This window comes from Eumetopias jubatus, unplaced genomic scaffold (assembly GCF_037043125.1).
Source record: "Eumetopias jubatus isolate StellerSeaLion01/CBP00866 unplaced genomic scaffold, mEumJub1_p1.0 scaffold_4, whole genome shotgun sequence".
Classification (NCBI taxonomy): Eukaryota; Metazoa; Chordata; class Mammalia; order Carnivora; family Otariidae; genus Eumetopias; species Eumetopias jubatus.
In genome coordinates this window covers 138,822,273-138,844,931 of record NW_028274810.1, presented here as the reverse complement: position 1 = coordinate 138,844,931, position 22,659 = coordinate 138,822,273, and the positions used below count along the sequence as shown (strand labels likewise).

The 22,659-nt window shown below is 41.1% G+C and overlaps 1 long non-coding RNA gene across 3 annotated transcripts; it reads left to right on the top strand.

The window, feature by feature from the left end:
- Window positions 1-903: 903 nt before the first annotated feature.
- LOC114215560 (uncharacterized) lies at window positions 904-9,506 on the top strand. 3 transcript variants are annotated; one of them, XR_003610584.2, is made up of 3 exons: window positions 904-992; window positions 2,966-3,210; window positions 9,272-9,506. It is a non-coding gene; the product is annotated as an uncharacterized LOC114215560 (long non-coding RNA). The 3 variants fall into 3 exon arrangements; XR_003610587.1 differs by having other exon boundaries at window positions 911-992; window positions 3,040-3,210; XR_003610588.2 differs by lacking the exon at window positions 904-992 and adding an exon at window positions 999-1,073 and having other exon boundaries at window positions 3,040-3,210.
- The last annotated feature ends 13,153 nt before the right edge of the window (window positions 9,507-22,659 follow it).

The window sequence follows — 22,659 nt, the reverse complement described above, 5'->3', positions numbered from 1 at the left end:
TGCGGGAGAGCCGCACGCACACACATGGACACACGCACGCACGCACACCCTACTGCCGTTCCATGTGCCCTTTTACAAGGACCGGACTTGCCACCGCCACCACTGCACGCTCTCAGAGGGTTTCAGGCTTACAGCCTTTACTGCATCTACTTGCTAGACTTCCAGCTCTTTCTGTGGTTCCTTTCAATGAACGTTCATTAAGCAGCACATCAAAATCACAAAGCTTAGACGTTCAGAGACAGATGAGGTGGTGTCGGTGCCCTCTCAGGGTGTCTAATCCAGTCAGAGATTCGGGCACACGGGACTCCACAACTTGTTAATCTAAGGTTTCCTTTTCTAAGTCTGTACTGTTTTGCTAGGGCTGCCCTAACAAATTGCCACAAACTTGGCAGGGAGAGGTTCTTTCTTGCCTCTTCCAGCTTCTGGTGGCTCCAGGCTTCCTCAGCTCGTGGCAACCCTTCTTCAGTCTCTGCCTCTGTCTTTATATGGTCCTTCATGTCTGTGTCTTTTCCTCTTCTCTGTGTGCCACATTCTCCTCTGCCTTTTTCTTATGTAAGGACATTTGTCATTGGGTTTAGTTAGGGCCCCCCCAGATAATCCAGGAGGATCTGCAAAGACCCTTTTAAAAATGACGTCATATTCACAAATTCCAGGGGTTAGGATGTGGACCGCCCAATGGTGGGTGGCCACCATTCAATCCACTACAGTCTTCTTGCATGGTATTCTCTTACTTTCCTCGAGCATCCTAGTGTGCTTTTCCCCTTCTCTGTCTGCATTAGTAGGCTGACTTGGGTTTAAGTTCAGTCCAGCCACCAGCTAGCTGTGTGACCTTGAGTGTGTTTCTTAACTTCTCTCTGCCTGAGTTGCCTAACCAAGTGGGAAGTGTAAATATGCATTTGACAAGTTTGTTGTGAAGATTAAATGGGGTCTGGAATGTAAAGCTATTAGCACAGCTCAAAGAGGAGATGATCTCATTGTGGTTCTCATCTGTGGTAAGATTTCAGCTTTCAATGTGTGCTTTTACAAGGAAGCGTTTATCTTGGTCCTTCTGCCTTCATTTTCCCAATGCCAAGGTAAGCGTTGGAAGCGTGCTCTGATCTTGGAGCACTGGCTTTGCCTTGGAAGCCTTGCGGCTAACTGGCAGACAATTGGTACTTCACTATTTTAAGTTTTAGAACACTGGCACGAGGTCTGAGTTATGTTAATTTCAAGACTCTCTGACAGACTTATCTTCAGATTTTTTTTTGTTGTTGTTTTTTTGTAAGTAGAGTTTGGCACTTATTCAAAGAGTCAAAAGAAGCCGTGTGGGGAGATATCTTGCTTTAACATCTTTCTGTCATTTAACACCACTTGTACCCCACAGGGAGAAAGCAGAGGGTGCCCAAGAGCTAAATTTAAATTGTAAGGATCTAAGCAGCATTTTTTTAAAAAAGATTTTATTTATTTATTTGACAGAGAGAGAGACAGCAAGAGAGGGAACACAAGCAGGGGGAGTGGGAGAGGGAGAATTGGGCTTCCCACGGAGCAGGGAGCCTGACGCGGGGCTCAATCCCAGGACCGTGGGATCATGACCTGAGCCGAAGGCAGACGCTTAACGACTGAGCCACCCAGGTGCCCCTCTAAGCAGCATTTTTAAAAGAAGGTAGATAACAGTTTCCTCTCTGGGAGAGATTACAAGAAGAGAAAGTTTCATTCAGGGTTTTTTTATTATCTTCAAAAGAAAGACCTCCCCCTACAAAGTCCAAGGAGAGTTATTTGTAGCTAAGTACATGTTTTATATCCTGTCTTCTTTAAAGTAAATATTCTTTTCAAAAGCCAAGGAATATTTAAAACCTGTACTTCCTTTCCTTTTCCTTAGAAGGGAAAGGTTTCTCTGATGAAACACTTCAGTCAGATGAGAATGTCTATGGAGGTCCAATTTATAAAACAAAACCAAAAAAATCTTCTCTTTTTTAGAGAGAGGATGTGATTGTTGAGAATCTACAGTAATATTTGTCCAATACTCCTCATCAGGCAAAAAGATTACCAGATGGTTCATATGTGTGTTCAAGTTTGAGAAGCACTGATCTAGTGTGGCAGATAGACCTTGGGGTGACTCCCCAATAATTTCAACCTCCTGTTATTCAAACCTTTGTGGGATCCCTTCCCTTGCGTGTGAGTGGGACTTGTGACTGACTTACCACTGGTAAAATACAACAAAGGTGAAGAGATTTTGCAGATATAATGTCTCACATTAACTGATTTTGAGTTAAATGGAAGAGTACCCCATAGTGGGTCCCACCTTTATTAGGTGAACAGCCCTTAAGGGAGGGACTGATTCTTCCATGAGGTGAGAGGCTCTCCTTGTAGGTTTGATGATATAGGTAGCCAATCGGGAGAAGCCGCACAGGAAGGAAACTCAGGTGGCCTTTAGCACCTAAGGGTGGTCTCTAGCACCTAAGGGTGGCCTCTAGCCAACAGCCAGCAAAAGGGAGGGTCTCTGTCCTGCAGCTGCAAGGAGATGATTTCTGCCAACCATTTGCGTGAACTGGGAAGCAGTTTCTTCCCCAGCTGAGCCTGGGGATGCGCGAGCAGCACAAGGACACCTCCATTGCAGCCTTACAAGGAGACCGTGAGCAAAGGAACGGTTAAGATGTGCCTGGACTCGTGACTGACAGGAACCATGCGTCAATAAATGTGTATTATCTCAAGCTGTTGAGTTCGTGCTGATTTTATACAGCAAGAGGAAACCAGTACCTCTAGGGCAATTTATCTATTCTGTCTTATTTGCCTAAATATAAAGAGGGGAGAAAAATAGTATTCACCAGGGGGTTATCAGGCAGGTGAATGAGTGATACGTGCAAAGTACTTAAAACTGGGCTTGGTAAAACATGGTAAGTGCTAAAAAAGTGTGTTATCATATTATATACCTGAACAGAGAATTACATGACGACAATTCTGCTTTTTGAAACCTGTTTTTGACCAGGGCTAAAGCAGGATGTACAGAATGAATGACGGTCAAGGACTTATGTTGTATCTTGTGTCTATCTGGGCGTCCAGGACATCCCAAGTATATCTTTGAATTTGCTTCGGTGAAAATGTAGATCGATGCCGCTCGGGGGCACGGTGCTTCTTGTGTTCCGGTTCCTCACTGAAGAGACTCAGTCTAAGCATTTCGTCGTTACAACTTCAAGTGGAAAAATGTGTACCTTATCTTCCTTTTACAGACAGGTGAGTGGAGCTGTGGAAGACATTATGTGTCCATGTTGTGGAGGAAATGCATGATGTCAACAGAACTGACATCTAGCATCTTGATTCAAGCTCAGGTTCTCAAAACCCTGGAGGCTCTTTGCCGTGTGGCACAAGACAGGCTCAGGGAGAGGATGGGCTGGATGAAAAGGATGTTTCTCAATTCAAATTTCAACACTTGCTTCCTTCTTCTGTGTCTGCCCCTCCGCACCCGCCCATCACTAAACTGTCCGTAGCTTCCTCTTCGACAGAAACTTTGTTTTGGGACTTAATGGCAAGTGCTACTTCTGATTCCACACCGTCCCTTGCAGGTGTAAGCGATGCAGAAGCAGGAACAGGTCATTGAGTGGTGGCATGGCTACTCTCACGACGATAAAATTAGAATGGGACATGAATTCTACCCTTCACTTACTTTTCTTTTCGTCTCTAAGTAAAACATGCAATTCCCAGCACTTACTTGCGGAGTATCCTTGTCATTCTTTGTCAATGGTCCCGTGACCTTCCTGAAATGACTTGGTACTTTGTATTTAAAATACTCTTCAGATATTTTTAATTACAATGTCCTTTCAGGAGACTTGTATCTAGCAGCCCCCGGTTATATTGCTCTTTGTTTTGAAGCTCAATATGCATTCAGGAGGGCTTTTTGTTCTACTCTATGGCAGTCACTTGCACTTGGTTTGTGGCAATACCGATGAGATTACTCTATAACTGAAATCATCCTCCTCTACATGCAACCCAATTCCCACAACATTTTCTTCCCTCAGAAACCTTTTCTAAGCCATTAAGTGATGAGATAAAGAAACAGGTTTATCTCCTTCAGTACATGTTTTATTTTTCATTCGTTTTATCAACTAATGGTTTAGGTTTGGGTGCTAACAGAAATGTGTTATTTTCACCTTATCCTGCTGAGGAAGTGGCTTCGCTGTGAAAATTGTACTATGTCCTCAGATATTCGTGTTAATGTGATACAGTATATATATTTTTTTATCCATTAGTCAATTGAATATGACAGTCTTAATGTTTACAAGTCACATCTCAGTTAATATACAGGTATCAGTATACATATAAATATTTATTTGTGTCCTTATATTGGAAGTCCCTGGATTTCTAATATACTCTAACATCATTAACAACTTTTTTTATTGTGGTAAAACACAGAAATAAGAAGAGTGTATTTTTGACCCATTCAAAAATATTTGACTCAGGGACAGTAAAAAAGAGTAAGCCTAAACTTTCCTTTAGAATGTTATCTAAATGACACCAACACAATACACTAATAATAACTAAGAGAAGGGTAGCAGTAGTTATAACTCTCAAATCTGAATCCCACTAAGTTAGTATGTGCATTTTTAATGACTGTGTCAAGAAAGTTACATGACAAAAATTCTTTAAGACTCTTTCAAAGACAGTACTAGAGAGTAGTAATGCTATTTTCAGATGACAGATTTTCCTTCGGAAAGCTCTCACAATCACTGTGTTTTCATGATGTCTTGACTGAAGGTGGGGAAAACTATCTCACACAAGGAAAACTTAAGACAGTGCAGTTAACTACATAATTGCGTAAGAAACACGGCAAAGGTACAAAATCAAGATCAAATCGTATTTATTTTTTGTGTGTCTTATAATAGAGCATTTAGAGAAAGGTGCAGGCTATGAACAGGAATGACAGGACGCAGGCGAACGCAGACACAACTACCACAGCTGCTGGAGTGCTGACATACTTGTGCAAACCACACCTGCCTCTGCCCCAAGAACCTCTAGACACCCTGAATCCAGCACCTCAAGGGTTAACTCCTGGCATAGCGAGACCTTCCAGACCCAGCTTTTATTCAGGGTTCAGGCTGTGCCAGTGGTTCCGTGTTCTGAGTGTTACCCGTGGGTCAAGCTCTTTCATAGGTAACTGTGCTGCTCAGTGAGGTTTCAGTGACTCAAGTGGCCGGAGGCTGTCTGAAAAGGGAGTGGGGTCTGTCTTTCTGCTGCAAGTGCGCTTCATTCCATTTCCCGCCCAGACTCAGAAGTGTCAGTAATCTGCCTCTGCTCTGTCAAGTTCCCACCTGGAAAGCCACTTCATGGGGGCTGGTCTTTGGAAATCTGAATACCTTAATGGAGCTGCTGAGCCACTCCTGTGGAGGAAAGAAAGGGAGACGGAAAAGAAGGGCTATCTCTCCGTCTGCCTCTGCGTGGTCATCTGAGGATAGCAGAAGTGCTACGGGGATGACCGCTTAGAGGGAGCCAGGCTTTGGCTACCGAGCTGCAAATCCAGCTGGTTATGACAAGCCGGCCTCAGACACATAGGGATGAAGAGTTTTTGATCTTCCCTGGAAGCTACACAAAGACACTGTCTGAAGTGAGTTAGGTAAACTCTAGGAGTTGTTTTGCTTTATTTAAGTGAGGGAGGACGAGGACGAGTAACTGATGTTTGAAATATCAACAAATGAACCACCCTTGTCCTTTTGCCACAAGGATGATATGACAAGGTTAGAGCAACAATGCATGTAGCAAAGATCCACTGTACATTTCCAACATTACCTGATGTCTCCAATGTCAAGACTAGTTCTTAGAGAAGGAGACTGAAGACTATTCAGGTATGATTATCTGCCTCCAAGGCTGTTTAGAAATGCTATGTTAGGATAGGTTAATCTCAGCCTTTATGGCCTATAGAGGCAAACTGGTTATTCCTTTATCACTTTAACTCATTTTTATTCCCAAGCCCCATTTTCCAAATAAAACTTTTTTCTAGTTACTCATGGCTAGGCCACATCAACAGGATGCATATATTGCTGACTGATGACCACCAGTCTTATTTTGCTTTTCTCCAGGGCCATATATACTCTAATTTAGCATGAAATGTACACCCCCATTACTTTTCCCTCCCTACTCAATGGCTTTCCAGGTCCTGTTACTGAATGCTGTGGGCGAAATTTCCTGTTTTCTTTGTTTTTTTGAATTTAATTTTATTATGTTATGTTAATCACCATGCATTACATCATTAGTTTTTGATGTAGTGTTCCATGATTCATTGTTTGCATATAACACCCAGTGCTCCATTCAGTACGTGCCCTCTTTAATACCCATCACCAGGCTAACCCATCCCCCACCTCCCTCCCCTCTAGAACCCTCAGTTTGTTTCTCAGAGTCCATCGTCTCTCATGGTTCATCTCGCCCTCTGATTTCTACCCCTTCATTTTTCCCTTCCTATATCTTCTTTTTTTTTTTTAACATATAATGTATTATTTTTTCAGGGGTACAGGTGTGTGGTTCAACAGTCTTACACAATTCACAGCGCTCACCACAGCACATACCCTCCCTAATGTCTATCACCCAGCCACCCCATCCCTCCCACCCCCCACCACTCCAGCAACCCTCAGTTTGTTTCCTGAGATTAAGAACTCCTCATATCCGTGAGATCATATGATACATGTCTTTTTCTGATTGACTTATTTCGCTTAGCATAATACCCTCTAGGCCTATCCACATCGTTGCAAATGGCAAGATTTCATTCTTTTTGATGGCTGCATAATATTCCAGTGTGTGTGTGTGTGTGTGTGTGTGTGTGTGTGTGTGTGTGTGTGTGTGTATACCACATCTTCTTTATCCATTCATCTGTTGATGGACATCTTGGCTCTTTCCATAGTTTGGCTATTGTGGACATTTCTATTTTCTGATACAGGGACAGACTAGATCATAGCCTGATTTTTCAGTCACTGGCTGGACAGTAGGATCTCATTTCTCCCTCTTGTTATAGTCTCCCTCTGGGCTTGCCTTTCAGAAACAACTCAGTTGCATTTTAGACCCAATATACAACTGAGTTGCTTGACCTTTCTATTCTGCAGTCTCTCAGGGCAAGTCGAGCTATCAGCAACCTCCTTTCACGCTTCATGGCAGCAGGCGGAGCATATTCTTACTCAGCCACCAACTGTTCTGCTCATCAGGCAGCTATGTTATGGTTGGGAAAGGTAGCCTTCCAACAGACCTAATATTTATTTAACCAAAAGCAACCTCTGGGGCTAACCTACAATCACAGGGAGCCTCAATCAAACATTGTACACCAAGTGTAGCTTAAGCAGTTCAAGAACTTATGATTAGAAACTTTGATAGAGTGGAATTAGTCACTCAAGGTCCTGAATACCTTTGGGGCTCTCAGCTTATACTTGGGACATTCATGAAATATGGAAGGGAAACAGCAGTGAAGTGAATGTTATAATTCAAGATATAAGCCAAGATCTATGTTAGAGGCAAGTTTCTATGGTTAAATTAACTTTTTTAGTGCATTCAAGTGAAAGTAGTCTTTTATTTTAAAGTGACTAGGCATAGACTTAATAGAAATGGAAAGAAGTGTAAATAAAATCAAATAAAATTTTACTTTCTTTAAGAAAAGATAAACCACAAACCTACTACATTTTAGTTTCTTATAGGGTCTGAAGTATAAAAAGATTTTTTTTTTACTGTATTTCAGGTTCTCAGTTTTTCTCCCTCAGAGGTAAACTTATTTCTTAATTAAACCAGCTCTCCTTTCCTCAGAATTATCCTAGATAATCCATATATCAGTCCAGTGTCTCTCCCACTCTATCGCCCACCCCATCCACTACTCCTGGCCACCACTGCTCTGTCTATAACTTGCCTCCACACCTGTCCCTCTGCCTCTTTGTCCAATCCTCATTTCACCTGCTACTCTTTGACCTCTCCTCTTTGTCTTTCTACTCATAGTTATTGAAGTAAATGTGTTCCTAGAGACCAGAAGCCGTGCAACATCTGCTGTAACAATATTAAACATCTCTAAGACGTGAGTGTTGGTGGTACCAACAATATCACTGAGTTTGCTTTCTTTGAAGGCAAAAACAAAAGACTTAGCTCTTGGAACACTCATTCTTGGGATGTTGTTTAGGAATACAGCCATCCTGCCAGAAGCAGCCTAAGCCATGAGGATTGGCCATATGTAGAGACTTTAATCAATAGTGTCAGCTGAGCTCCCAGTCAATAGCCAGTTACGTGAGTGAGGTCTCTTGGGTCTCCAGCTCAGTTGAGTTTTTAGATCACTCCAGCCCCAGCAGCCATATAATTGCACCTACATGAGAGACACTAAAAGAGAACATCTCAGATGACCCTGGTCAACCCACAGAATCCTTTTCCAGATGACAACGGTATCTCACTTTTGGGTAAAGATCACCTGAAGGTTACAGTTTTGTTAAGACTACTTATGGTCCTTTTCAAGTAGATAAGGAGTCTTTTAAGAATCTTAAAAGCAATGTCTTACCTACAGTTGCCAGATAAAGTACAGGACATAACATTTGGCAATACTTACACTAAAAATTTACTCATTGTTCATACGAAAATCATATTTAACTGGTCTTTTATTTGCTAAACTTGGCAATTAGGCATACCTTGAATCTCTACCCAATAAAGAAAGGGGTCTCAAAGAGACCTCTTAATAGTCCCTATCCATACTTCATTCCTTGGGTCTTTATTGGAGCGATATGGGAAGTAGATTCCCTAGGTCTGTCAAATCCACTTATTAAAATGCTGTAAACCTGTCCCAAAGGTCCTCTGAGCATATATTCATTCCCAACACTCCCCAAATTTTATAGAATATATAATGCAATCCCACAAAACAAATCCAAAAACAAAGTAGAACTTGGACTTTGGAAAAATAGAATGAAAATAAAAACATGATTGAATGAAACAAACCATTACTTGTTTTGATTTATCTCTGAAGGATACAGGAAGGAAAAAGAAACCAAAAAATTTGGATGGTTTTCAGCAACAAGTCAAAGCTTCAAGTTCAAGGAAAAATAATATCAACAGCATTTAATTTTTGGGTATTGTTTCATAATTTACAAAAGGCTTTCAGATTATTTAATTTGAATTTCACAAGAAAAGTGAAGTGAAAAAGTGATAGATGATTTTTGAATCCTGTGGATCTTAACACTGACTGCCACTGAAACCCTTGTACCTTACTTACTGCAGAACTCCTTAAATTATCACATGGAATCTATGTACTCTTATTTTAGATAAATTCTTACAAGCTATTTGTTACCCCTTCTAGCACAGGTCAGAAACTGCAATGAGGAAGATACGCTTGTAGCGCTAAGAAGCTAGTGGACCATCTGGCAGTGGAGGAGGACACAGCAGATGCAACTCCAATTTCACATGAGTTTGAAGACATCTAATATATTGGCTAAAGATCCATACAAACCCCAGTAAGTCATCAGACCTGAGACTGCCGATTTTTGACATGTGAATTATCTATGGCTCCAATATGTGTGTTAAGCTCCTAAATAAAATGATGCACTTTAGAAAAATGTGTCAAAGTAACATATAATTTAAACAAGTAGCTGGAAAAATTTCCTACATCAACTACCTTATTCTATGGCGATATTAAACAAGATAGAATTATTTGGGGGCACTAAAATGCAATTGCTTGTATAAAACAATGAAAGTCATTCATTTCTACCCTCATTTTGAAGCTTGGATCTTTCTGCAAATTATATTGTTGATATCAATAACATCCTTGGCAATTCCTACATTATATGCTAGTATCGGTTGGAAATCTGAGGAAAAAATTCCAAAATAAACCCAAACAACATAAATGAAGCAACCAGAACTTTTCCAGTGGGTTAGAGGTTCCCCTCCTGCAGAGATGGGCTACCATAAGGCTCATTCTTCAGAGGTCTTGGAGCAGCTCTCATACCTTCATCTGTTTTCACACATATGATAGATGACACTTGGAAAAGAATCTGGATGTAAAGTTAAGCAAAGTTTACCATAATGGCATCAGAGTCAGTGTGGATGTGGATATAGTACTTACTCTCTCTGCATTTTCCTGTGCTCTCTTCTTTATTCAAAATTTATCTATCAATAAAATGAGAAAATAAATTGTTAGGATTCACGAGATTCTAATCCACATTACGACCATAATGTAATTGCTGGTGTTGTCCTGTAAGAGTGTGAAACCTAAGATAGGTTTGTCTGTTAGGTGCAGTGGACAAATGCTTTTGCTAACATTCTGCATTGTTGTATGGAGTTGACTACTTTTGGTTTTGCCCGCTTGGCTTTCAGTTTTCTTTTTAGAACCAGCATTTCATTTTGTCTAATAATCATCTTGCTCTCTGCCCATGTAATTGAGTGGGACCCACTACCTGCCCAGTGCCCCCTCTCCAGGGGGGTGATTGATTGAACAAATCAGCATATTTTATCCCCCCTGGAGGCAGAAATGGACAAGTGACCCCAGTGATAGAGTGAGACTCAATCCCAGAGTTTTTCTATAATAGTGGGAAGGAAAGGTCTGATTTCTATTGGTGTTGCTAAGTGGTAAGGTAAGCTATTCTGCTACTTCATGGGGAGAGCCTACATGAGAATGAAATCAGTGTCAAGGAAAGCAAAGAAAGAAGGTTGAGAGAGTAAAAGTCTACATGACACTGTTTTAGCATCTTGGTCAAGCCATATCTGAAGATGTTACTTCTCTAAGACTCTTCAGTTATGCTAACTAATAAATTCCTTTTCTTGTTTAGGATACCTTGAACTGGAATTTTATCATGTATAATCAATCAAAATCCAGAATTAAACAAAATACAAGCTAGCAAGAGTGATATTATTGGAAAAAAATCCACGATTCTGTTTTAATTTAAGAAAAAATGCATAAACTTCAATTCTTTAATTGAAATTATATATCACTCATTTGTGCCACTCACCTTGTAGCACTGTGAAATATTTGTGAGGGAGAGCATGAGTGTAGGCCATTATTTGTCCTTCCCACATGTTTAATTAAATGAAGAAACTTGGTGTAAATCACACGTGTCAAAAACTGGAAAACAAGATGCCTTATTTTACCTTTAAATGCTTCTGATCAGCTAGTTCAAAAATTATATCATGGAGAAGATGCCTTTTAATTAGTGACTCTCCTAGCTGAGCTCTATGGTTACATCTTTGCAGAGACCATATTATTAGCTACAAGATTGTTCTCCCAATGGGATTAGGGAGATAAATATTTACACCTCTCAAAGGGGAGGATTGTGTTCAGTTTTCTGCCAAATAACTTGTCTTTCAGAGTTAACAAGGACATTGTAACTGGATCCAGTTAAATATTATACAGTAAATCTTAGTGATCTCATATGAGGCTAGCAACACAGAGCTAATGAGCTTGAGCTTGCCGGGGAAAGATCGGCCTTGCCTCTTACTCCTAAGAAAGACCCTGTGTGAAAAGAGTTCCTTCTTTCTTACCTCTTTCTCAGGTCATGTGCGACCATCTTACCCACATACTTGCAGGGCTAGATTTACTTCCTTCCTGGACAGGAAATGAATTGTTTCTCTGGCAAATTAACAAGTCCACTTTGCCTTAGATTGGGCTCTCTTCTTAATTCTAATCAGAAGTTAATTTTGATTATCACAGGCATCCTTCCCAGGGGTTCTTTTCCCTTAGTCTCTGGCTTTCAACCCACCAAAATCAACTGTGTGTGTGTGTGTGTGTGTGTGTGTGTGTGTGTGTGTGTGTGTGTATGGCTCTTTGCCATATTCCAGATTGGAGTCCTGACGAGCCTCTGGAAGGAAAGGAATTTCATAGCTCTAGAGGTTAATTGTAGTGAGGGATAAAGGACATAATTGGCTGACTTGCTTGATGGATCAACAAAAGAGTATGCGTTTACTTGGTTAATGCCAGAGAGAACACAGTCTCTGGTATATTTTAAAATCTCCATTGTATTTAATAAAATGGGCTTGTGTGGTGGCAACGGACATGGATTCTGTAGTTTTAAATCAGTTTTAAATCCAAATTTAGCGACTTACTAGTTTATATGACTTTAGGTGACTTTCTGAACCTCTCTGTGCCTTGGTTTCCCTATTTGTAAAATGGAAAGAAAATAAGAGTGCTGAAAAGTTTATATTCAGTAATATTGGTGACATGCTTAGCACCCAGGGGGCACCAAATAGTTCATTGTTAGGCTCTGATCTTACCTGAAAGTGGCTTGGGCACTTGCTCAAGTGGTCAATAACTGTCTGTGTCCTGATTCAGTTCCTCGTGGCAGATGAAGTGTGACATGAAAACCTTGGCAGTTTTTTACTGAATTGAGAATTTGGATCATGATAGACTTCTAAATTCTAAGTTAGAATGAAATGACCAGCTCACTGTATTCTCTTCCTTTCTCTTACATTTTGTGGGTGAGCCCCCCCTGAGGGTTAGGATCCACTTCTGAATCTTGCCACATCTGTACACCATTGATTGAGAACTGAATATTTCCAGTCCTTTTGATAATAAACTGATGTCTTTTTTTTTTTTTTTTTTGAGCTAAACCCGCCAACAGTAGAATTGAAAGAATGATTCTGAGACATTTGATACTGTCTCTCATTTACACAGAAACCAATTTGGGAGACCTGGAGGTTACTTGGAACTCTGTTTCTGACCTCTAGCTGCATTAGACTCAAAATTTCAGAAAATGAATAAATGTTTTTTGTTGTTGTTGTTCAATCTTAATTAGCTGGTGAATCTAATAGTATCGTTGCAAAGAAAGAATATATATTACTTAAGATCTTTCTATTGATTTTCCCTTCTTTGTATGTCACCTAATTTTAATTTTCAAGCCTAGATTTTCCATACCTATAATCCACAGCAAAAGGTCTTCCAAAAGCTATCTTTGGTTTGCTTGATTCCATATGTGTTGTGGAGACTTTGTTCTGTCTTTGTTCACCTAGCGAAGTGCATTTATTAATACCTTTTTAAAGGATTTCTATTATTTTAAAACTTTCTGGTAGTTTGCATATTTACTAGATATACTCTTTAAAACTGCATAGTAGGTAAAATGTCAAACACAGACGAAAGTAGAGATTATAGTGTCATAAGTCTTATGTACCCTGAGTCTCTGTCAACCAGGCTCAACAATCATGAGCTAATGGCTAAGCTTGTCTAACCTCACATATCCCTACTCTCCTTCCATTGTCAGATTATGCTGAGATAAATTACAAGACAGCATATGATTTTATTAATATTTCAGCTTGGCCTGTTTTTCTAAAAGATTCTTTTTAATATATCCCTAACACTATGATCACACCTAAACAATAAACCATCACTTCTTAATATCATGATCAATTAGTTAGGGCTCAAATTCTACCAAACAAGTTCTACTTTTAGCTGCATAAACCTGCAATTTTTTTTCCCAGGTGTGGTTTCCAGAGCTAACTGTCATTATCTGTGATCACTGCTGGATGGCTACCCTGTGCCCCACAAGATTCTTTGGCAACCAAGTTGATCCCTTTTATTCAGAACAGGAGGTATTCCCTGGGGGCACATATGCCAAGGCCCAGCAGAGCTGCCTGCCCTGAGAAACAGGGGAGGGGCAGGCCCTGAAAACCCACTTGCATCCTTGAGACTCTGAACTTCTGGTAATGGCTCAAAGTGGGAATCAGAGAAAGCTTTCTCTTCACCCATCGGTAAGCTGCATGATGCAGGGGTGTGGCAGAGGCCCTAATTAGAGATGGGGGAGACCGCAATGTTTACAGCTGCATCCACACAATCTCCCCACCTTCCCACATCATGCAACCTGGGGTAGAGGGTGGAGGAGAGAGGCTGGAATTGGTATCTGTCATTCCAGGATATCGTTCCCAACCAGTCCCAAGGGGGAAAGTGAGCATAAAACAGTATGGAAGGGACAGGCCATCTCACTAACATTCCCCTCTCCAGACTCCCTCTCCAGGTGATGCTGTGCCCTGAGAACAACGCTGACAGATGGGCATGTCCCACTGAAGTCCCTGCTCAAGTCTGTGTATTGGAAGTGCTCCAGCAGGGTGGTACCAGAGTCGGGCGGTGGTGGACCTAGAGACTGTGGTGTACACGATACCTCAGCAGTAGACCCTCTCTGGGGGAGGGTAGCAGCTTCCTAGCAACCTTTGGTGGGGACTGCAGAGAGATGGGACAGAGAGACAGTCGCTGGCTCTACTGTCAGGGTCACCTCTAGGCTGTGTGGCCAGACAGATCAGCACCTGGGCTGTCTGGGCAGGGACAGGACTTTGCTCGAGGAAGAGATGCACACTGGTATTGGGGTCGGTTGTTTTATAGCCCTTTGGGCGGTGCTTTCCTTGTTCCCAGTGTAATTGGTTTAATATGATTACACCACACAATCCCCAAGAAGGAGAAGGCCCTCAACCCGTCTCTCCAGCCTGAGTGTTCAGGACTCCCCACCTCTCTATATCGCAACCACGGGGAGCTTCTACCACTTCCTCAAAAGCAGATAGCTCTGCTGACTTCTGACCTTCAGGCCGCCTCCTCTGTTTGGAACACTCATTCTTTTCCTTGTCTTAGCCCCACTCCTTCCTCAGGTCTCAGCTTAAAGGCCCCTGGCTCTGGCAAGCCCCCTTTCACCTCCACAGATGAGAGGCTGCCGCCATATGTTCCTGTAGTGCTTGCTCATTTCCTATCTCCTCTGTTTGACTGTTAACACCTTAAAAGGCAGGGTCCACCCTTATTTTGCTCATCCCTTTATTCTCAATGCGTGCTACAGGGCCTGACACAAGCAGGTTCTTAATACATATTTATTGAATGACTGATTTCCATTTATAAGATACTTAGGGAACAGGTTAAAGCCAAAATTTTGAGCTGGCTCACGAACATTAATAGAGGACCTGACTTATTAGGAATGAGACCTTAATTAGGTTATAAAAACTTTTGCTGCTGGAAAGGGGAGTAAAGAGCAGAGGAGTGGACCATGGGCCATTCCTCATACCATGGCACCCTGTGCTATTGACAGAGCCTGTGCTCCGTCATGACCAGTGGCCCCAGCACAGAAAACATGACAAGCCTCCTATTACCCCTTTCTGCTCTGGGAGGCCTTGTCAGGTCCCTCTGGGGCTGGGAGAGTCATCTGATGTCTTAGAACCCAGGACCTGGAGCCCCAGTTGGCAGCCACCTCCAAATGCTGGAGTGTAGACCTTGACAGAGTGAAGAGGCTGCCAGTCTAGCCTCTCATTGAAATCAGGGCCCCTGCACACACTGCTCTAAAGAAATGATTCTGCAGCCCCTGCTGGAGCTGAGGAGCAATAGAACTCAGCCCCTCTGGCTAACCAAGTCTCATTGCACAACAACAACAAAAGGGTTTTTGTATTTTGTTCTGAAACCTGACTTCCTGAAACTTCCATCTAAGGGTTCTCATTCTGGAGACACATCTAGGGACTTAATTTCCCTCCAGTCTAACAGACCTTGAACTATTTGAAGAGAGCTGTAAATTGTGACCATAGTGCCTCTGTCTGCGATGTAATTGAGGGGCCGCCTTGAATTAATCTAAAGGGAGATTGGCAACAGGGGATGTTTTTCTCTAATTGTGTCGTGATTATTAATTACAGGGAGTGTATTTATAAAAACCATCTAAAATAGAACTCTGCTGAGAATAACTTTTAACTCACTTTCCCATTCCCAAATACTGCTTCCATAGACTATTACTACATCTGGCAACTGGACATTATACATGTCCTTTAAAGAAAAATCCCAGTTTTGAAAATCTCTGTCCTATAAAAGAGACCCAGCTGACTTTATTGATGGTCAGAAAGAAATGTCACCCAAATTCTTAGCTATTTTGCTATAGACTAGAACCTTGGACCATCTGTTCTCTTAATGTATTAATTTGGTTTGATATGATCATGATAATGGATTAAGTTTTGCTCTAGGCTGAATTCCTCACTTTCAAATCGTTATCAGCTGAATTCATGCACTGACTTATTCACAGGTTATAAACAACCAACTCAGTTGCTTTGTTTAGTTCTTAAATCACTTCCCTATTTTTAGATCATTACCATATTTGAGAAGAATAGGTAACCTTTGATGTCTTGTGCACGTGGTAGCCTGAGGTGCCAGCACATAGGGCTAAGTCACTAAATCTCTGGCATGGAATGGAAGTCTGGGACTGGTTGTGTATGACATCTCACTCTATGGATGTTTTTTTTTTCTCCTGAGAATGCATCCCATTTAATAGCTTCAGCCCAGACGAATTGAGCTATGTTTGAAGCCCCTGCCCTTCTCAGAATGACTCTATGGCAATGTCCCCTTCCTGCCCACTGGCCTATGCTCTGTAACTCGAAGCTGCCTGCAGTTGGTTGTGTGAGTGTGTGATCTCCTCAGAAGTCATGACACATCCTTGCAAGTAAAACCACAGTGCCCAGCTCCACTTAATGCCCTCTGAGTCAGCTTGCCAGGAAAAACGACTGCCTCATGGGGAGAGACCTCATATTAGGTCTCTCCTAATTAAAAGTGAAAGGCCATACCGATAATTTATCCACGAAGGTCCTCATATATAAATCACTTTGAAATGAATATTTGTATCCCTGACACTGTGTGTTCCACGTTTTGAAGCTGTAAAGGCCTATGGCATCGACACATATCCTGCCAGTGTATACTTCTTCACGGAACATTTTTGTATCCTAGAATAGCAAAGTTATCCTTACAAGACAGCTTTTTGTCCTCCAAGATATCACTGAGGTAGAGCGTTGGTTCTCAACCAGGAATGATTTCGTCTCCTAGGGGACCATTGGCAGTGTCTGCTTGTCACAGGAGAAGGCTTTCTACTGGCACCTAGTGGGTAGAGATGAGGAAGCTGCTAAAAATCCTGCAATGAAGAGGATAGGCCTACCTAACAGAGAATTACCTGGCCCCAAATGTCAATAATGCCAAAGTTGAGAACCCTTGGGTTAGAGAATTTATTTCTAATTGATTTAAATATTCTCCCTATGGACTTCAACTTTATTTACTGTTTTAGATCATTTTCTTCTTCTTTTTAGATCATTTTCTCGAGTCCAAGAATGACTAAGTTTAGTACAGAATGCTGCTTACCAAAATTCCCGACACCACATCCAAGATGAACTGACATTACCAGTGTAACAAGCATGATACACATTACAAGTGTGATATGGGTCTCCATGTCTTCTGCAGCCTTAAAGAGGAAGGACTGAAAAAGAATAAGGTATTAGTTTTCTATTGCTGCCATAACATATTACCACAAACTTAATGGCTTAAAAGTATACAAACTTATTATCTTACAGGCTGTAGGTTAGAAGTCTGACATAGGTCTCACTGGGGTAAAATCAAGGTGTTGGCAAAACTGCATTCCTTACCCAGGCTCTAGGGGAGGATCCATTTTGCTTGCCTCTTCCAACTTCTGTAGGCTGCCCACATTCCTTTGCTTGTGGCCCCTTTATTTACAACAAAGTGTGTAATGTTGCATCTCTCTGACACCTCTTCTGTAGTCCTATCTACTTCAGAATACAGCCAGGAAAGTTTCTCTGTGTTTAAGGATCTTTGTGATTACACTGAGTCCACCCATATAATCCAGGATAATTTGCTCATTTCAAGGTTTTTTACTTAATCACATCTGCAAAGTCCTTTTTGATATGTAAGGGAATGAACACATTCAAAGGTTCCAGGGATTAGGAGTAGACATCCTTGGAAGACATTATTCTGCCCACCACAGAATAATGCTAGTTTTGGCAACACCTAAATTCCATTGGGCTATTGATGTCCTACAAATCGGGGACAAGCTAGAGAATGTGGGCTTTGGGAAACACGCTATCAGTCATCATAGAATTGTCTTGTGAGCCCCTTGGCCACAATCTTGTAGATAGGAATGGGTTTGCATCTGAAGGAAATGGACATTTCAATTGTCAATCATTCTGGAAAGAAGCCATTCCTGAGTGAGCTTTAGAACAGGGTGAGGGAAATACTTTCTTCTCTCTCTGAAGTCTGGGCTCCCTTTGGTCTAGACCTGGAGGTATGAGGTACCTGGAGCATGAACAGTGGTTGGGTATAGTATAAACCCGTAGCTCTGAGCAAATGGCCTGGGATAGAGGACATGATGTGAACCTATATTGTAAGGGACCTCTAAGGTGTTGAGGACTTTGGTTTATCCTTAAAATAGTCTTATTATTAGGATTTTTAAAATACTAGCTCATTTCTACAATGTTGTGACAAGTGAAGGGGAAGGGCGTCTGGGATGAAAAGAAGCAGTTTATAGGGTCAAGAATCAGATGGGTGGTGAAGGGAGGATTTGGGGAACAGAAAATGCTGAGATATTCAGAAACTGTTAGAAGAAGAAAACATAAACTGGAGACCGAATGTTTGTACCCACCCCCTGACCGCAGAATCCATTATGTTGAAATCCTGACCCCTACAGCCATACAGATCTTCCTCAACTTATGATGGGGTTATATCCTAATTAATCCATCACAAGTTGAAATTATCATGAGTTGAAAATGCATTTAACACAGCTAGCCTACCAAATATCACAGCTTAGCCTAGCCAAACTTAGATATGCTCAGAACACTTACATTAGCCTACAGCTGGGCAAAAATCATCTAACACAAGCCTATTTTATAGGAAGTGTTGAATATTTCATATAATTTACTAAAGACTGTTTTGAATGTGAAAAACAGAATGATTGCCTGGGTACAGAATGGTTGTTTTTTAAGTGTATCAGTTGTTTATCCTCATGATCACATAGCTGATTGGGAGCTAGGGCTGCCACTGCCCAGTATCGCGAGAGACGGTCCTGTGGCATGTCGCTAACCTGGGAAAAGATCCAAGTTCAAAATTCCAGGTATGTTTCTACATTGCTTTCACACCATAGGGAAGTCAAAAAATTATAAGTCAAATCATCATAAGTCAAGGACCATCTGTAGTGATAGGAGGTGGGGCCTTTGGGAGGTGATTAGGTCATGAGAGCAGAGCCCTCATGAATGGGATTGGTGCCCTTTTAAAGAGTCCGCAGAGAGCTCCCTCACCCCCTTGCTTCATGGGAGGACAGAGAGAAAAGATGGCAGTCTGTGAGCCAGGAGGAGGGCTCTCAGCAGACACTGAATCTGCCAACGGCCCAATCTTAGACTTTAAGCCTCCAGAATTGTGAGAAATAAATTTCTGTTGTTTATTAACCATTCAATCTGTGGTTTTCTGTTATAGTAGCTAAGACAGCCTGGAGAAGTTATACATCAAAAGGATGAGAGGGTTCCAACTGTAGCAGTTTGAATATAAAAGGGAAATGTGACTCCCCCGGGGCTGAGGCCTGGCATGTTTGGATTGTGTACCAAAATCTGCTTTATAGTAACCAGTACAAGTACAGGATTTGAGAGAAATTTGGTATAAATATGACATTTTCATTCACATAAAATTCTCTTACACCACAAGATTGAACAATATAATGCTGTGGAGATTATATTTTTTCTTTTGGGTATTGATTGAGATAAGCCTTGTAAAAAGAACCTTGGAATTTTCATGAGGAGATTGGCTTTTGTGTTTCCTGTTTTTGTTCTGAACATTGTACCTAAATGAGCTCACCCATTCCTGGGTTTACTCACTATCACACACACGTGTTTCTGGGTGGGATCCTTTAGCACTGTCCTCCCTGTGAGAAATCATAGCCCCCGCCCTCAAGAAACTGAGTAGACCACGTTTATTTCCCCTTTGGAGACACAGGTACCCAGTACCATGCCTTGGAAAAGTGATTTTTTTGCTTGATAACCATCAAAGTTACTATTCTCACTAACCAGGTAAGACCTTGATCAACTCACTTTATTGAGCCTCGGATTCTTTACCTAAAATGAAGGGTATGGACATTTAAGTCTGAGGTAATTTCTGACTTTAATATTTTATATTTCCTTCAGTGTATAAAGTGTTGCTTCAACCCAGTGATGGTTTTACCTACTCTTTTCTGTTTGAAAAGTGCCTTTTCTACTGTTCAAACTAGTTGTCTTCCAGTAAAGTGTCAGATATTTCAACTGATAGCTAACTAAGCCAGTAGGATGAGTCTTGAGATACACGTGTGCACACGCGCATGTGCACACACACACACGTATGTGTATGTATATATTGTGTGTATATCTATATAAACTATGTACATACATAATATATATGTATATATAACATATATACATATATATACATTTGGTTCCTTCCAATCAGTTCCTACTACATCTATACAACATAAGATGCATTGGAAATTAATTCCATCCCTATGCTTTGTCAGGTAGAATCAAAAGAAGCAGTTTCTCAGTGCTACATCAGACAAAGTTTTGGGCAAAATGAGGCATGGAATGAGGCCCTGATCTTTATCATTCCTTTCTGCCTTGCTATCTCCTTAAGCGTTTTAGATTTATATACCTGGTTCTAGAGAGTCCTTTGCCCTGTTCTGAACCCGTGGGTCTCCAACTCTCCCACTTATTCTCCAAAGGAAATGCTGAGGTTGTGTGCTACAAAGTTTCTTAATTGCATTTCCCCCCGGGAACAAGAGCAGCTGCCTTTGCCCCAACCCACGGGTGAGCTCTTTTGAGCTTTGACATGCAGGAGATGACAGAAATATACTGGATTCCAAATGCCAATGCCCAAGGCCACCACAGGGATGCAGAATTCACCTGCCAGAGCATTTGACACTTACGTCAGGGAAAAACAACAGCTGAGAAGAGCCCTGTGAGAAATACATTGTCACGTCTGTGGGAACGGCTGTCCAGATTGTAAATCAGTAGGATGTCTGTTTTGTGTAGATAATGCTCCCAAGGGTGGAAGAAATGGGATTTACTCAGCTCATTTAGTCCTTGTGTGGAAATGGTAGTATACCAATGATGGAGGAGTAATTTTTCACCATGAGATAAAAAGGCCTTTGGTGTCTTGTCCTTAGAAGGTTGGCTAAGGCTGGGAGACTAGTTGTTTCTAGGTGTGTACTTCTTTGTGCAGTCCCCTCCTCACATTAGATAGTAACGGTCGGTCACAAGCTTTGAGCATGTCCAAAGAGATCAGCTCTTTCATTCAGACCAATCATGACAACAGTATTCAGATGTCCTTCCCTTAGCTTTGACTCCTTGAAGCTCTTAGAGAACTTTTCCTTTCATTCCTGATGATGGTCAGGTTCCTTTCGATGCTAACAGGAAGTCAGTTACAGACACTACTGATAAAACCTTCTGGGTTTAAACAGTAGTGAACTAAAGGAAAGCAGGAGGGCAGAGCCGTTTGCAAAGGATGTAGTTACTCAGAGGTGAACGTGTGTAACAATGTGTTATTGAGAGGAAGTTCTCTGCGCAGGAAGGTAGTATAGCTAACTGGAGACCTGCCTCCGAATGATCCAAATGGACCTGAAACTAAGTAGAAATTCCCATTTAAGTAGTAGTTTAACATTCAAAAAACAGAATCCAGACTCCCAAAAGGGAATCTAGGAAAAACTCAAATATTTCACTTATGCTATTTCAAGAATATCCATAGGGGAATCAAATAGTATACAGTAATATTTATTAAAATATCAATTTTTCTCTCCAATTATCTAGCTTCTCCAATACCTACCCATAGTCTCACTTCCCAGTCTGGAATATTCTATGTCCTTGGCAATCATCATCCTCATCTAGGCACAAAGGAGAAACCTGCTTTCTCTTTAGAAGGTGGATTCCACACTAAACTCACTATAAGGATTCTGATAAGAAATGGGAGGAGTAAATAGGAGTAGAAGGTTTGTTTGATTAGTGCATGCAAACTAATGTATTAGGCCAAAGGTTCTCAAATTTGTCTAGGAGATACCATAAAACCCCCAGATGTTATGATACTTTTCAGAACACCATGAAAAAACAGACTAATTAATTCTGTTATGTGAACTGAGAACATACTTTACATATATAATGTGAAATCACAATCTTGAGCATAACTGTCTATGAAATAAAAGACACCAAACCCACGTGGTTAGTTTTTTTTTTTCATTTTTTATTATTATGTTAATCACCATACATTACATCATTAGTTTTTGGTGCAGTGTTCCATGATTCATTGTTTGCGCATAACACCCAGTGCTCCACGCAGAACGTGCCCTCTTTAATACCCATCACCAGGCTGACCCATCCCCCCACCCCCTCCCCTCTAGAACCCTCAGTTTGTTTCTCAGAGTCCATCGTCTCTCATGGTTCGTCTCTCCCACATGGTTAGTTTCTTCCTAGGTTTCCTCATTCAGAATGTATTACTTCGATCCCCCTTTGTTTTTCAGACACTAGCACTTGATAGCAGAAGTGCAGAATGGACATCAAAAGCGTAATACAAATACATGAAAGACGAACTTAAAATTGAGAACACAATCATCTTTTAAATTAATTTTTTGTACAAATTGGGAAAAACTATCAGAATTTTATTTAATGCTGCAATATCTTTTGTCCAACTTAAAACACAGCTGAATTGCATGGGAAAGTATTTTCTTTGCTAATTGCTGCCCTGGGTTCTGTGGAGGGGGACGAAGGAAGCTTCTATCCAAGAGACAGAGACAAAGGAAAGTCTTAATTCTCCAGCTTTATTCTTCCCTTTTCTAGGCTACTTTTTCCTCTACAATTTGGCCTACTTTCCTTTATTCTACTTTTTCTAATCCTTTTTATTAAATGGGAACTTTTCAGTCTGTATCTTACATATGTAGTCTGTAGCTTTTCTTATCTTTGGCAACACTCTTCTTGAAA